This window comes from Nomascus leucogenys, chromosome 9 (genome assembly GCF_006542625.1).
Source record: "Nomascus leucogenys isolate Asia chromosome 9, Asia_NLE_v1, whole genome shotgun sequence".
Classification (NCBI taxonomy): domain Eukaryota; kingdom Metazoa; phylum Chordata; class Mammalia; order Primates; family Hylobatidae; genus Nomascus; species Nomascus leucogenys.
This window is the reverse complement of record NC_044389.1, coordinates 101263510-101278252: the sequence shown is the minus strand read 5'-3', so window position 1 is coordinate 101278252 and position 14743 is coordinate 101263510. Positions and strand designations below refer to the sequence as shown.

Here is a 14743-nt window from a genome sequence, read left to right as displayed (position 1 = left end):
AAGTGCTTTTTTTCTGTCACTGCAAAGCCATCTGGGTATCACTTCATAACACAGATTCTAATAATCCTCATACACATGTCAAAGTGGAAACAACAAAAACTTTTAAAATAATTTTTTTTTCTAAATGAAATATTTTTTTTAAAAAAGAGATTAATTTTTTCTTTTTCCTTTGGGTTTTCTATTTCATAAATTCCAAAAAACATATATCAAATATGCCAAATCTCTATAAAACAGAAGGTGTATTTCATGGTCAGAATACTTACGTGCCTCTGCCTAAGTAAGGGCGGGGGTTCGGCAGGACATAATACTGTGTCCAGTTGCCTTCGAGAATACAGTTTCGTTTTCCCGGGGTGGGGGGGATGGGGGGTGAAGGTTAGGTTAGTTATATTCCTAGCATAATATGCAACCTAAAGGTTAGTTTATAAAAAAGAAGCTGCTACTTTTATTGTGTTGTATGTAATATGTAAAGATCGCCTAAAATTGGCCCAGTGGAAAAACAGATCAATTATGCCAGGACTTAAATCAATGATCGTCCTCTCTCTACAGGTCACATTTAAACTTTCCTTGTCCACTCCAGGACAATCCCTGGCCTTGGGGTCTGCTCTGGGACCTTTCCAGCCCCCGCCCCAAAACTGGGCCTGTCCTGGAAGGCAGCCTGGCCCCACCAACTCTTCTCTCCCGGGGTCAAAAGAGCAAGGTGGATTCTTCGTTCACAGTGCCTGCACCTTGCTAACCAGATCCAAAGGCTTCTGAGGGTCCTCACGTTGCCTTACTTTTCTATGCTTTCATTTTCCATTTCATCCTTACAAACATTTCCATGGTGTACATTTCCATACAACAGTTTTCCTGGTGGTGCAGGCCAGGTCGGAACCTGGGTTTCATTTTCTTTGAGCGATGTTTACTTCCTGTAGCTTATACATTTCGATGGCAAAAACAATTCCTTTGGAGGTCTCGGCCTCATCAAATATTCTCTCTATATAGAGTGTACACACTCTCCTAGACACAGCAGTCTATGTGGATTCCCACCCCCTTAGAAAGGGGTCACTCTGCGGTACCGACCCTGGGCACCTCATTCAGCTCGAGTAGTGGTCCCACGTCTCCCACAGGTGTGTCTGTAACCACCTCCTCCTTATGGCGAGGAACTGGCTGCGGAATCCTTCCCAGCCTGCGGGAGGACGTCACCTCCAAGTCTCTGGGTGACTTGCAGGGTACCTGCGGCCGCCAGGCCGGCCCTGGACCCTTCTTGGGCCCACCCTCTGTTCACTACCCACCCTTTTCCACCAGGTCAGGACCGTCCGGGGCCTGGGGATCCTCCCAGGGCAGCCGTCTCGCGGGAGGGCCGCCCCACCCCTCGCCACCCTCACCCCGACAGGCTCCGGGCCGCGGGGCAGGGCGGCGGGAACCGTTTTCAGGCCGCAGAAGCGCCCGCCATGAAGGAGCCGCCACCCCCTCGCCCACCCCTGCAGCTCCCTGCCCTGGCTCACCTGCCGCCCGACTTGGCTTCGCTCAGGGTCACTGTTTCCTCGGCATCTTGCCGCCTGGAGAGAACTCCCGACCAGGATGGGACGCTGATCAGGGAACCTGCCGGGGGGGTGGCGGCGGCGGAGCGGGCAGCAGGGCTTGGGAAGCCTGGGGCTGATGCGGGGCCTTGCTACCCCGCCCAGCGCCGCTCAGCTGACCCGCAGCCGCTCCCTGCCCGCGCCGGGGAATTTCCCGGGCCCCGCCCCCAGGCCCCGCCCATCCCCCACCCCGCCCCGCCCATACCCCGCCCATCCCACACCCCGCCCCTCCCATACCCCTCCCGACCAAGGCCCCGCCCCTCCTCTTTTCTGCGCCCGCCCGCAGCTACCCACCCTCGCGGTCCGTGCGGGGTCGAGGCTGGGACCCGGGTGAACAGGGACTACGCTAAGGCGTCACTGTGACGGCGTTAATCGCTGCGAGCGAGCGAAGGAGAGAGAGAGAGCGAGAGAACCTAATCTGAAACAGGAAGAGAGAGAGAGAGAGAGAGAGAACTAATCTGAAACACGAAAAAGGCAGATGCGCCCTCCTCTGGTATCTCCGAAGGATTCCGCTTCGCTGTCTGGACCTCTGGCTGCCTGGCCAAGCCTGTCCCTCAACCCTGCCCCTGAGGCTAACCCCAAGAGCAGGGCAGAGAAGCAAGCAAGTCAGCGGCTGCCCCAGACCAAATGCCGGGCCCTCGAGTTGGTGTGGTGTAGGAGGGGCAGATGAGGCTAGAGGCTGCTTTATGAGGAGTGAGCCTGGGGGTGGGATTGGGGAGAAATAGAGAAATTAAAAAAAAAATTTTTTAAATCAGTGCAGGAGGGCCAGGCGCGGTGGCTCACGCCCGTAATCCCAGGACTTTGGGAGGCCAAGGCAGGCAGATCACGAGGTCAGGAGTTCAAGACCAGCCTGGCCACTATGGTGAAAGCCTGTTTCTACTAAAAATACAAAAATTAGCCGGGCATGATGGTGCTCTCCTGTAGTCCCAGCTACTCTGGAGGCTGAGGCAGAAGAATCGCTTGAACCCGGGAGACAGAGCTTGCAGTGAGCTGAGATCATGCCACTGCACTCCAGCTTGGGTGACAGAGTGAGACTCCGTCTCAAAAAAAAACAAAAACAAAAACAAAATCAGTGCAGGAAATAACTGATCATTCATGAAAAGGGCTTGGAAAAATATATACAGAGAGAAATGGAATGACATTCTCTAATTTTTGTTTAGCTACTGGGATAATCCACGCAGAAAAGACGGTGTCACAGCTGTACCCTGGGATCGGCGGAAGAGGGTCCCTCTGGGGCCTGTAAGGGGTGCCTGGGGTAAGTCGTACTTCACTAGGCTCCTTTTACTATTTAAAACCCTATAGGTGGGGCACGGTGGCTCACACCTGTAATCCCAGCACTTTGGGAAGTCAAGGCAGGAGGATCACTTGAGCCCAGGAGGGAGAGGCTGCAATGAGCGGTGATTGCACCACTGCACTCCAGCTTGGGTGAGAGGGAGACTTTGTCTCAAACAAGAGCAAAAACGAGAACAAAACAACCCTGTGAAAGTGAATTAAAAGGAGCATCAGTGAAGCTCTGAGCCAACACACACTCCCCCCACAACCACTTCTTAGCTATAGGACCTTGACCAAGTTACTTCGTCTTACCCTTCCTCATTCCCTTTATCTGTAAAATGGGGAGTATAGTACACTCCCAAATCCAGAAAGTTCTAAGGACCAAACCTCTTTTCTGACTGGACCCAACTGATAGAAAGCTATTTACAGTCTTCATTTGGATCTCTTGATGTGATGTTTAAATTTGTTTTATGAAGGAAAATCAGTAAGTTGATAGGAGAACTGCGTCACACCCCGTCAGGGTGTTATGTGATATAAATCCTATGCATTGAATAACCTTTTGAAAATCCTCAAAATTCTGGACTCTAAAGCAGAGCTTGCCCCAAAGGTTTTATTTTATTTTTTGAGGTGGAGTGTCGCTCTGTTACCCAGGCTGGAGTGCAGTGGTGTAATCTCAGCTCACTATAACCTCTACCTCTTGGGTTTGAGCGATTCTCCTGCCTCAGCCTCCCGAGTGGCTGGGATTACAGGCGTGTGCCACCACACCCAGCTGATTTTTGCATTTTTAGTGTTGATGAAGTTTTGCCATGTTGACCAGCCTGGTCTTGAACTCCTGACCTCGGGTGATCCACCTGCCTCGGCCTTCCAAAGTGCTGGGATTACACGTATGAGCCACGGTGCCCAGCCACCCAAAAATTTTAGATAAGGCCTCTGGACCCACAGCCCTCACCTAAGGATGCTGAGAGAATTTAAGAGGAAATACGTCTTCAACACGTAGAAGAATGCCTGGTGCATGGTGTTTGTTGCTGTTGCTTGTGTTAGAGCAGGTTCTGTTTCTTAGCCTGGATCATCCCGTTTGGTGACACCATCCTCCCGCACACTTCCATGGGTAGATGGAATCTAAATGCAGCGAAAAAACTGAAATAATAGCACGCTCTTAGCTGATTTGTTGATGTGGTTTTGTGGTGGGTAAATGTAGAGCAGTGTGGGAAGGTTTTTAGTGAGATCCTAATCTGTGTTTGATGTTCCTTTTGTTCCTTTCCACCCCGATCTCCTCTGTTTGGAGTTAGCAATGAGTCCCTTTGGGCTTCCTACTTTCAGGAGTGTTGGCTGGACTCCTGGCAACAGCTCTTAGAAGTACAGCCTTTCTTCTTGTCTTTTGAGAAAGCCTGATCTCAGTACATCCATGATCTACCCCAGATGTCCTGGAGGAGGAGGAGCCAGAGGTGGGTGGGGGGGAGGCTTTCACAGGAGTTGGAGGGAGGAGTGACTCCCCCGCCCCCAGATTGGGAGGAGGAGTGGGATGGTGGTCTTATGAGCGTCAGGGACTCAAGCCTCAGTCCCTGCAGCACCCAGAAAGACAGCAAGCTCTTGGGATGCACCTACTGGACCTTGGGAACCTTCCACAGATTCTGCTGCCCAGGCTTGTCATTGGAAACAGCAGAGCCTGTTCCCTAGAAGAACCATTTGATAATGAGGGTATCAGTGGCAAGGTTGCTGGGTTGAAAAATAAATGGCCCTTACTTCAATGGGTACCAAAAGCCCTCCTGGAGTTTTGCATGGCCATAGAGAAGGAGACCCCCCCTCTCCAGACCCCAGTGGTGCCTGAAAATAGGTTTCCCTACACCCCTGCAGAACTGGGTTTAAAGAAAGTAAAGAGGCCTGGGACAGTGGCTCACACATGTAATCCCAGCACTTTGGGAAGATCGTTTGAGGTCAGGAGTTCAAGACCAGCCTGGCTAACATGGTGAAACCCCATCTCTACTAAAAATGTAAAAATTAGCCAGGCAGTAGTGGTGCGCACCTGTAATCTCAGCTACTTGAGAGGCTGAGGCAGGAGAATTGCTTGAGTCTGGGAGTCAGAGGTTGCGGTGAGCAAGATGGTGCCTCTGCACTCCAGCCTGGGCCATGGAGTGAGACTGTCCAAAAAGAAAGAAAGACAGAGAGAGAGAGAGAAGGAAGGAAGGTAAGAAGGAAGGAAGGAAGGAAGGAAGGAAGGAAGGAAGGAAGGAAGGAGAAGGAGAGAAAGGAAGGAAGGAAGGAGAGAGAGAGAAAGGAAGGAGGAGAAAAGAAAAGATATGTAATATTTTTATGTGCATCTGAGCTGGTAGACTAATATTCGTACTTGCTAGCCCAGATGCCAAAGGCTACATATGCTATGACTCCATATACATTAAATGTCCAGAAAAGGAAAATAGAAAAAGACAGAAATCAGAACAGTAGTTGCCTGAAATTGGGGGTGGCTTTGAACTGCAAAGGAACTCGAGGGGATTTTTGGGGGATGATGGAAATATACTAAATCTGAATTGTAATGATGGTTTTACAACTTTTTAAGTGTAATTGAAAGCCATGAATCATACACTTACAAATGAGGTGAATTTTATGGCATGTGGATTATACCTCAATAGAGCTGTACAAACAACACTAAAAAGAACACGACCTAATAATTATGTCCAATAAAGCAGGGGTCCCCATCCCCCAGGTGGTGAACTAGTACTGGTCTGTGGTCTGTTAGGAACTGGACTGAACAGCAGGAGGTGAGCGACGGGTGGGTGAGCATTATGGCCTGAGCTCCGCCTCTTGTCAGATCAGCAGGTGCATTAGATTTTCATAGGAGCAGTAACCCTATTGTGAACAGTACATGCAAGGGATCTAGGTTGTGTGCACCTTATGAGAATCTAATGCCTGATGATCTGAGATGGACCCATTTCATCCCAAAACCACGCCCCCACCCACCACCATCCATGGAAAAATTGTCTTCCATGAAACCAGTTCCTGGTGTCAAAAATGTTGGGGACTGCTGCAGTAAAGGGTGTGCCCGTGCTCCTGTGAGGCCACTGGTGTGGTCGCTGCATGAATCATCTGCCTTGTAGTCGATCTGGGTCTGGGCTTTGTCTCAGCTTTAGTTTGATTCAGTTCATCACCGGTTCCAAATATTCCGAGGATGAGTTCCTTGGAAAGTTGAACAGAGAGTTATGATATGACCCAGCAATTCCACTTCTAGGTGTATACTCCAAAGAATTGAAAACAGAGACTCAAACAGGTGCATGTCTATGGCTCTAATAGGTTGCTTTCCTTTCCCTGAAATCCAGCATGAAAGCAACTCCCTGTATGAGAAGCGAGGTGTATGGTTGAAGCCTCCATCAGAATGAGGCTCTGGGATTAGGGTCCAACCTGCGGCCTCAGCCAAGTACCCAGAGTCCCAGGGACAATGGTTCTGCTTTGAGACAGGCCAGTTCATGGTGTGCTGTGCTCCACTCCTGCTTCCTCTCCTTTGTCCCGTGTTTTTCTTTGGTTTGCTTTTTGAGACAGCATCTTGCTTTGTCACCCAGGCTGGAGTGCAGTGGCATAGTTGTGGCTCACTGCAGCCTCAAACTCTTGGGCTCAAGCAATTCTCCCACCTCAGCCTGCCAAGTAGCTGGGACTATAAGCATGCACCACCATGCCTGGCTAATTTTTGTATTTTTTGTAGACATAGGGTTTCACCATGTTGCCCAGGCTGGTCTTGAACTCCTGACCTCAAGTAATCCTTCCACCTTGGCCTCCCAAAGTGCTGGAATTACAGACATAAGTCTCTGTGCCTGGCCTGCCCCATGTTTAAAAATCTTGAAATAGGCTGGGCGCAGTGGCTCACACCTGTAATCTCAGCACTTTGGGTGGCCGAGATGGGCAGATCACGAGGTCAAGAGATCGAGACCATCCTGGTCAACATGGTGAAACCCCATCTCTACTAAAAATACAAAAATTAGCTGGGCATGGTGGCACACACCTATAGTCCTAGCTACTAGAGGCTGAGGTAGGAGAATCGCTTGAACCTGGGAGGTGGAGGTTGCAGTGAGCTGAGATCGCGCCATTGCACTCCAGCCTGGGTGAGTATAATAATAATAATAATAATAATAATAATAATAATAATAATAATAATCTTGAAAAGTAAACTCATTGGGAAAGAGCCAGGTATTTACCCCTTAGGTTATGGTTGGCCCTCTGTAAATAATAGATAAGAACGCTGCTTATTAATTATTTCCTATGCCTTTCCCATTAGAACCTGTCTAATCCCTGCCACCTTTTGTACCAAATCAAAGCGGAGCACAGATGAAATGTTAAGTCTTTGCTTCCTTGTTTTGCTACAAAACTGTTATGAGTTCCTGTAGCAAAATTTTTTGTTTAAGTATTAATTAGCCAGAGCTGGTGATTTGGGAAAATAATCACTGTAATGCACCACAATTCCTTGTCATGGTCTGAAAAATACTATCATTATCTTCTTTGCATGCCTGAGGAGTGAAACATGGCCTGGCTGTCTAATTTTAGACATAGTTTGAACTTCTTTGGATTAAATAATTGATCAGTAGTAGGAAAGTACAAGTGATTTGTCTTTTTTCCATCTCACTTATTTTTTTTTTCCAAACTAAGGTGTCTCACTTCTCTGAAAAAGTGCATGGTGGAGTGAGGGAGGACACAGAGACCTGGGTATCAGGCTACCTGGGCCGTACCTGAGAACTCACCCCTAGGCCTTGGCCTCTTCATCAGTGAGGGAAGTCAGGGGCTAGGACAGATAACCTCTTAGCTTCTCTCCAGCTTGAAAAAAATTAGAATTTGTTTTTCATTTCTTATATTTGGTATCCGATTTTAGTAGATGCCAAATTAATTTGAATTTAAGCCTCTTCCTTCTGTAGAGGCTGACTTAATGCCTGGCTGGTGATATGGTTTGGCTGTGTCCCCACTCAAATCTCATCTTAAATTGTAGCTTCATAATTCCCGTGTGTTGTGGGAGGGACCCAGTGGGAGATAATTGAATCATGGGGGTGTTTTCCTCCATACTGTTCTCATGGTAGTGAATAAGTCTCACGAGATGTGATGGTTTTATAAGGGGAAACCCCTTTCACTTGGTTCTCATTCTCTTTCTTGCCTGCTGCCACATAAGATGTGCCTTTCGCCTTCTGCTATGATTGTGAGGCCTCCCCAGCCACGTGGAACTGTGAGTCCATTAAACCTCTTTTTCTTTATAAATCACCCAGTATCAGGTATATCTTTATCAGCAGCATGAAAACAGACTAATACAGCTGGTTAAATTGTCATAAATGATTTTGCAGTTAGAAAAGTCAGTAACTCCCTTGTTTTTGAAAAAAAAAAAAAAAAAAAAAAAAAAGGTGGGGGGTTCATACATGACTTTCCAGTAGATCACAATACACCTGCCTTAGCTAGATTGTCTGTGCCTTTTATACCCACAAAAAGTCAACATTTCTCTCACCAGGTTGCCTTGACCCTTTTCGGCTTTGTGGGCAGAGTTCCTGACAGGAGACAGTTGTTAAATTTGTGGGCACATTGCATTGTCTTCTGGAGCAGTAACATAGATTTCTGGGGGGCTGATCTCATCAGATCTGCACAGCTGGATGCCAGCAACATTTTCCTTCTTTCTTTCCTAAGGCCCGTGGTTCGCTTCTCCAGCTGCTATATCTTTAAATTTTGCAACTGGTCACCCCTTTGTTATTCCTGACCTCATCCATTCCTTTTTCTGAATCTATTGGGAGCCAGGGGAGAAGATGACTTAGGTCACACGGGGGTTACTCCAATGTGGGTTAGCTTTACAGAAAGCAATTCTTACCAAGTTAATTTGATCTGACCCCAGGGAGGCAGAAAGAAATCTCAGTCATAACAGACTTCTTGCAGAGACAATTGGATATTCGTGGACTATTATGGCAAAGGTGGCCAAGTTTTGAAGGGTTGGCTGTGAAAACTCCTAGAGAAGATCTGTTAGTGAACTTGGAAGCACTTAGGCAGTATTTCCCATTGCAACAATTTCAGAGACTTCAAAAGCTGATCTTACATAAATTTAGAACTTTCCCATTCACTGTGTCTTATTATAATTCTGGGAAGTGGCTCCATTCTGTTTATTATGGAAACAAGAGAAGAGTCTCTGTGAATCTTTTTATAAAATGATTTCCTGTCTACCTTGGTTCCCATACTCACGAATTGTTTAATTCACCTTCAGCACGAAAGTGTATTTTAGTTGATTCTGGCTTGGTTGGCTCAAGCGAACGTTCTTTATATGTTCACAATGTGCCCCCCACCACCACCTTTGCTGCTGCTATCTGCACCCTGCACTTTTTCTTCTTTGCTCTTATCTGCCACCCTCCAATTTTCCACCCTCCCCTCTCCTCCCACCATCACCCCTTTTCACTGCAAGGCTGTATGACACAACATTGACACTTTGGTGTCCTTTCAATTTCAGGTGGCATCTTTCCAGAGCCTCTGGCATTTCGGATTATTTCTAATTCTGCAATAAAAACCTTGTCTGCCAAAGGGATTTCAGGGATCTGCCAGCAAGGAGGAATTTTTTTTTTTTTTTTTGGATTGGGCTTTTCTCAGTAAGCTTGAAATCAGACACTTAGGGAACTTCCATCTTGGCTACAAAAAAGGTTATGTATTTGACTCTGTTATTTAAAAGGGGTTACGCTTGGAAGCTTTTATGCAGATGGAGTGGAGAGAACTTTAGGATGATGAGATGTAGCTGAGAAGATGAAGGGAGTTGTTGAAGGTGAACATTTCTGTGTTAGACGACTGAATGGATGGTAGCAATATTAGCTGAGATGGTGTTTTTGTCCATCCTGGCTGTTATAACAAAATACTGTAAACAGAGTGGCTTATAAATAGAAATTGATTTCTCACAGTTCTGGAGGCTGGGAAGTCCAAGATCAAGGCACTGGCAGTGTTTGGTGAGGGCCTGCCTCCTGGTTCATAGACATCATCTTGCAGTGTCCTCACGTGGTAGAAGGGGTGATGCAGCTCTCTGGGGTCTCTTTCATGAGGGCACTAATCTCATTTATGAGGGTTCTCCTCTCGTGACCTAATCACCCCCCAAAAGGCTTCACCTCCTGTGATGGCTAATATTGAGTGTCAACTTGATCAGATTGAAGGATGCAAAGTATTGTTTCTGGGTATGTCTGTGAGTGGGTTGCCAGAGGATATTAAGATTTGCTTCAGTGGACTGGGAGAGGCAGGCCCACCCTCAATCTGGGTGGGCACCATCCAGTTGGTTGCCAATGAGGCTAGAAAAAGCAGGCAGAAGAAGGTGGAAGAGCAGACTTGCTGAGTCTTCCAGTCTTCATCTTTCTCCCATGCTGGATGCTTCCTGCCCTTGGATATCAGACTCCAGGTTCTTCGGCCCTTGGACTCTAGGACTTACTGCAGTGGTTTGCTGGGGGCTCTCAGGCTTTTGGCCACAGAATGAAGCCTGCACTGTCAACTTCCCTACTTTTGAGGCTTTGGGACTTGGACTGAGCCACTACTGGCTTCCTTGCTCCTCAGCTTCCATACAGCCTGTTGTGGGACTTCACCCTGTGATCGTGTGAGTCAATTCTCCTTAATAAACTCCCTTCAATATATGCATCTGTCCTTTTACTTCTGTCCCTCTAGAGAACCCTGACTAATAACACCTCCTAATACCCTCACCTGCGGGTGAGGATTTCAATCTATGGATTTTGGGAGGACACAGACATTTAGACCCTAGCAGATAAGAAACCCAGGACAGGCAGCTGCCCTGGGGGAAGGAGATATTCTGAGTAACTTGCATTACTTGTGGGATAGGTGAATGAAAAGGTCCACACCTATTTGGAAAAATGGGCCTGAACCTCAGGATAGAGATTAAGCTTGGAAATATGGACTTAGTCATTCTCAGAGACCTCCTCTAAAAGGGCTGAATTCTAGCACAATTTGAAATTGCAAAAACGTGGAACCGACCCAAATGCCCATCAATCAATGAGTGGATAAAGAAATGGTATGGCTGGGTGCGGTGGCTCAAACCTGTAATCCCAGCACTTTGGGAGGCCAAGGCAGGTGGATAACGAGGTCAGGAGATCAAGACCATCTGGCCAACATGGTGAAACCCCGTCTCTACTAAAATACAAAATAAATTAGCTGGGCATGGTGGCATGCACCTGTAGTCCCAGCTACTTGGGAGGCTGAGGCAGGGGACTCGCTTGAACCTAGGAGGTGGAGATTACAGTGAGCTGAGATCGCACCACTGCACTCCAGCCTGGTGACAGAGCAAGACTCTGTCACAAAAAAAGAGAGAAAGAAAGGGTGATATATATATAATGTATATACATATATATGTGTATGTATGTATATATATAATGTATATACGTATATATGTATGTATGTATGTATATATATATATAACAGAATACTACTCAGTCATAAAAAGGAATGAATTAATGGTGTTTGCAGCAACCTGGATGAGATTGGAGACTATTATTCTAAGTGAAGTAACTCAGGTATGGAAAACCAAACATCGTATGTTCTCACTCACAGCAGTGAGGATGCAATGGCATAAGAATGACACAATGGACTTTGGGAACTCATGGAGAAAGGGTCGGGGGGGTGAGGGATAAAAGGCTGCAAATTGGGTGCAGTGTCCACTCCTCGGGTGATGGGTGCACCAAAATCTCACGAACCACCAGTAAAAAATTTATCCCTGTAACCAAACACCACCTGCTCCCCAATAACCTTTGGAAATAAAAAAATTAAAATTTAAATTTAAAAAATGGCTGAATTCTAGAGAATTCTTCCAATTTAAGAGGAGGGGGCTCAAAGAAAATAAAAAGCTGGACTGGAGAGAAGAGGGAGCATCCAGATAAGAGAAAGCGTAACTAGGAGAGAACAATGTCCCCGAAGTCAAGCGAGGAAAAGTATCAGGAAGGGGAGGGCATTGAAGGTGTCCGGGGCCAGGGTACCCAGAGGAATGGGGACAGAAAAGCAAGTTTGAGAATTGAAGACTCTAATCAAGTGATGGGACAATAGTCCCAGCGACTTCAAAGAATATAACAATAGCACTAAGTTGTTTACTTGCATTCTTTATATGATTCATATAAAGAATTCATAAGTGTTAAACTTATAAATAAATGTTCACTTACAAATATTCATAAATAAGTGTTCACTTACAAATATTCATAAGTGTTTATTTATAAATAGTCATAAATAAGTGTTAAACAAATAAAGTTACTACTTTAAGACGACTCTTTCTAAATAGTCGGCCGCTATCTGTAAGCTGCAAGATGTATTTTATATGGTCAGCTATGTAGTTTTTGGATCTGAGTCAGAACCTGGAGAATTTGAGAAGGGAATTTGTCTTAGACCTATTCTACATATATCTCAATATCTGGTTAATATTTCTTTCTTCTTTTCTTTTTTTTTTTTTTTTTTGAGACAATCTCACTCTGTCACCCAGGGTGGAGTGCAGTGGCACAATCTTAGCTCACTACAACCTTTGCCTCTTGGGTTCAAGTGATTCTCCTGCCTCACCCTCCTGAGTAACTACAGGTGCCTGCCACCATACCTGACTAATTTTGGTATTTTTAGTAGGTGTCACTATGTTGGCCAGGCTGGTCTCGAACTCCTGACCTCAGGTGATCCTCCTGCCTTGGCCTCCCAAGTGGTGGGATTACAGGCGTGAGCCACTGCACCCAGCCAATATTCAGTTAATTTTTAAAAAATGCTTTCCTCCTTTCCATCTTGTCTCCTTAATGCTGCTTAATGCCTCATTTGCTTCTTTTGCCCGGGCTTTTGGGGACAGGGCAGGCAGGCGAGCGGCAGCCTGTCTCATTCTATTCCCTCGGTAGGCTCGATTTTTTGCAGTGTGTCATCTACAGCTTAGTTTTCATCTCTAGTTTTCATATTACTTTTCAAGATCAAAAACCTATTTCTCAATATAATTCATGCTCCTTGGAGACTTGTGCTAATTATAGTTTGATGATATTAACTCTGCTGGGTTTGGGGCGATGTCATTTTATGACGTCCCTTTCTTGTGTTTATCAACATTGGTTTGCTCAATTCACGTTTCCTTTTCATTTATTCTAAGAGTTACATCTCTCCAATAGAATTAGAATCTTTCTATCTTTGGAGCAGCATGTAAATTTTTTTTATCCTTCTCAACATTATTTCTAAATTGTTGAGTCTTTTTAATGATAGCTAAAGCCAACACTACTTTTACAATGACTCAATGGTGACTCAAAGTTCTTGCATCTAAGTTTGCTAACATAAATTTACTATAGATTAGTCTTTCGCTAGGATTTGATTGGGGGTGGCTGTGTAGGGTTGTGCAGGCTGTTCACTGCATCCCCAAGGGGATGAATGCAGACTGAAGCATGCCAAGTCATGCACTTTGGTGTGAAGCTGTGTCTTCCCAAGGAAGTAACTCCTTTCTCAAATGCACACAAGGACTTTTTACCAACTAGTGGAATCCTGGATCTGATCATTTTATACAGATCCTCAGCTTGCAATGCTATCCATGAAGTCCTTGCCAAAAGGTTCCTAATGTGAGCACATCCAAAGTCTGGAGGACCACAATTGCTAGTGCACCAACCTTGTAGATCTCTTACCTTCAGGCTGTAGATATGCATTCCGGCCCTTTGCAGAGTACACAGGAAAGCGGCGGCTATGGCTTCTCTATACTCCTAGCTCTCTGCTCCAGTTTCTCCACTGACCTTAGACCATACTTCTTGCCCCAACATAGCTTATCCTTTTATAGTAGGGAGGAAAACGTCTACCCCTTAGGACCTCCTATTTTTCCCCAGACTTCCATAGCCCTTCTATGCTTCGATCTCACCCGCCCATTTCCAGGGTCCAGACTTCTCTTGTGCTGGTTTTTAGCCTTCTATCTGGTCTTCTGTTATAAGGTACACTGCTAAGAGGAGTGGACACGGAGAAGGGAGAGGGGCAAAGAGGGTGGGCCAGATATCGTCAAAACTGTTCCTAGCACCATTTTTTTTTTTTTTTTGAGATGGAGTTTCACTCTTGTTGCCCAGGCTGGAGTGCAATGGTGCAATCTCAGCTCACCACAACCTCTACCTCCTGGGTTCAAGTGATTCTCCTGCTTCAGCCTCCGGAGTAGCTGGGATTACAGGCATGCACCACCATGCCTGGCTAATTTTGTATTTTTAGTAGAGACTGGGTTTCTCCATGTTAGGCTGGTCTCAAACTCCCGACCTCAGGTGATCCACCCACCTTGGCCTCCCGAAGTGCTGGGATTACAGGCATGAGCCACCATGCCCGGCCTTGTTCCTAGCACCTTTTATGCTCTTCTCTATATCTTAGGCCTTAGAAGCCTAGGGACTATATTTCTGAGATGCATTTGCCAACAGGCTTTAGGATACAGCTGAGAAGATGTGTCTGTGCCAGGTTTGAAAAGCTGAGGCTGCAACAGGTGTGTGGGCTTCCAACAGATGAATCTGCAGCCCCTTTCATGTTTCCTTAGCTGTTATTAGCCCAGGGCTATAGGCATCTGGGACCACTGGCAGTGGTTTTCTACATTTTACTCACCTCTCGGTGGCAGGTGCCACTTCCTGACCCCCTGGACCAACCACAGCTTTGGTGGCAAATTTGAAAATTAGGATTGAATTCCCTGAAACTCACTGTAGAAACCTTTTACGGAGGCTGGGCGCGGGGGCTCATGCCTGTAATCCTAGCACTTTGGGAGGCTGAGGCAGGCAGATCACGAGGTCAGAAGATCGAGACCATCCTGGCTAACACGGTGAAACCCCGTGTCTACTAAAAATACAAAAAATTAGCCGGGCATGGTGGCATGTGCCTGTAGTCCCAGCTGCTGGGGAGGCTGAGGCAGGAGAACTGCTTGAACACGGGAGGCAGAGGTTGCGGTGAGCTGAGATTGTGCCGCTGCACTTCAGCCTGGGTGACAG

The 14743-nt window shown here is 46.4% G+C and overlaps 1 protein-coding gene across 6 annotated transcripts in view; it reads right to left on the bottom strand.

The window, feature by feature from the left end:
- The window catches only part of OPTN (optineurin), a 37778-nt gene extending 35845 nt beyond the window's left edge, over positions 1-1933 (bottom strand). For 3 of the 6 annotated variants that reach the window (XM_030819269.1, XM_030819273.1, XM_030819274.1), the window contains exon 1: positions 1485-1714. The gene's annotated coding sequence lies outside the window, so the exon portion shown is untranslated. Of the gene's footprint in view, positions 1-1484; positions 1715-1853 lie in introns of those variants that run through there. The other 3 variants (XM_030819272.1, XM_030819270.1, XM_030819271.1) reach the window with 3 other exon arrangements.
- Positions 1934-14743: the final 12810 nt, after the last annotated feature.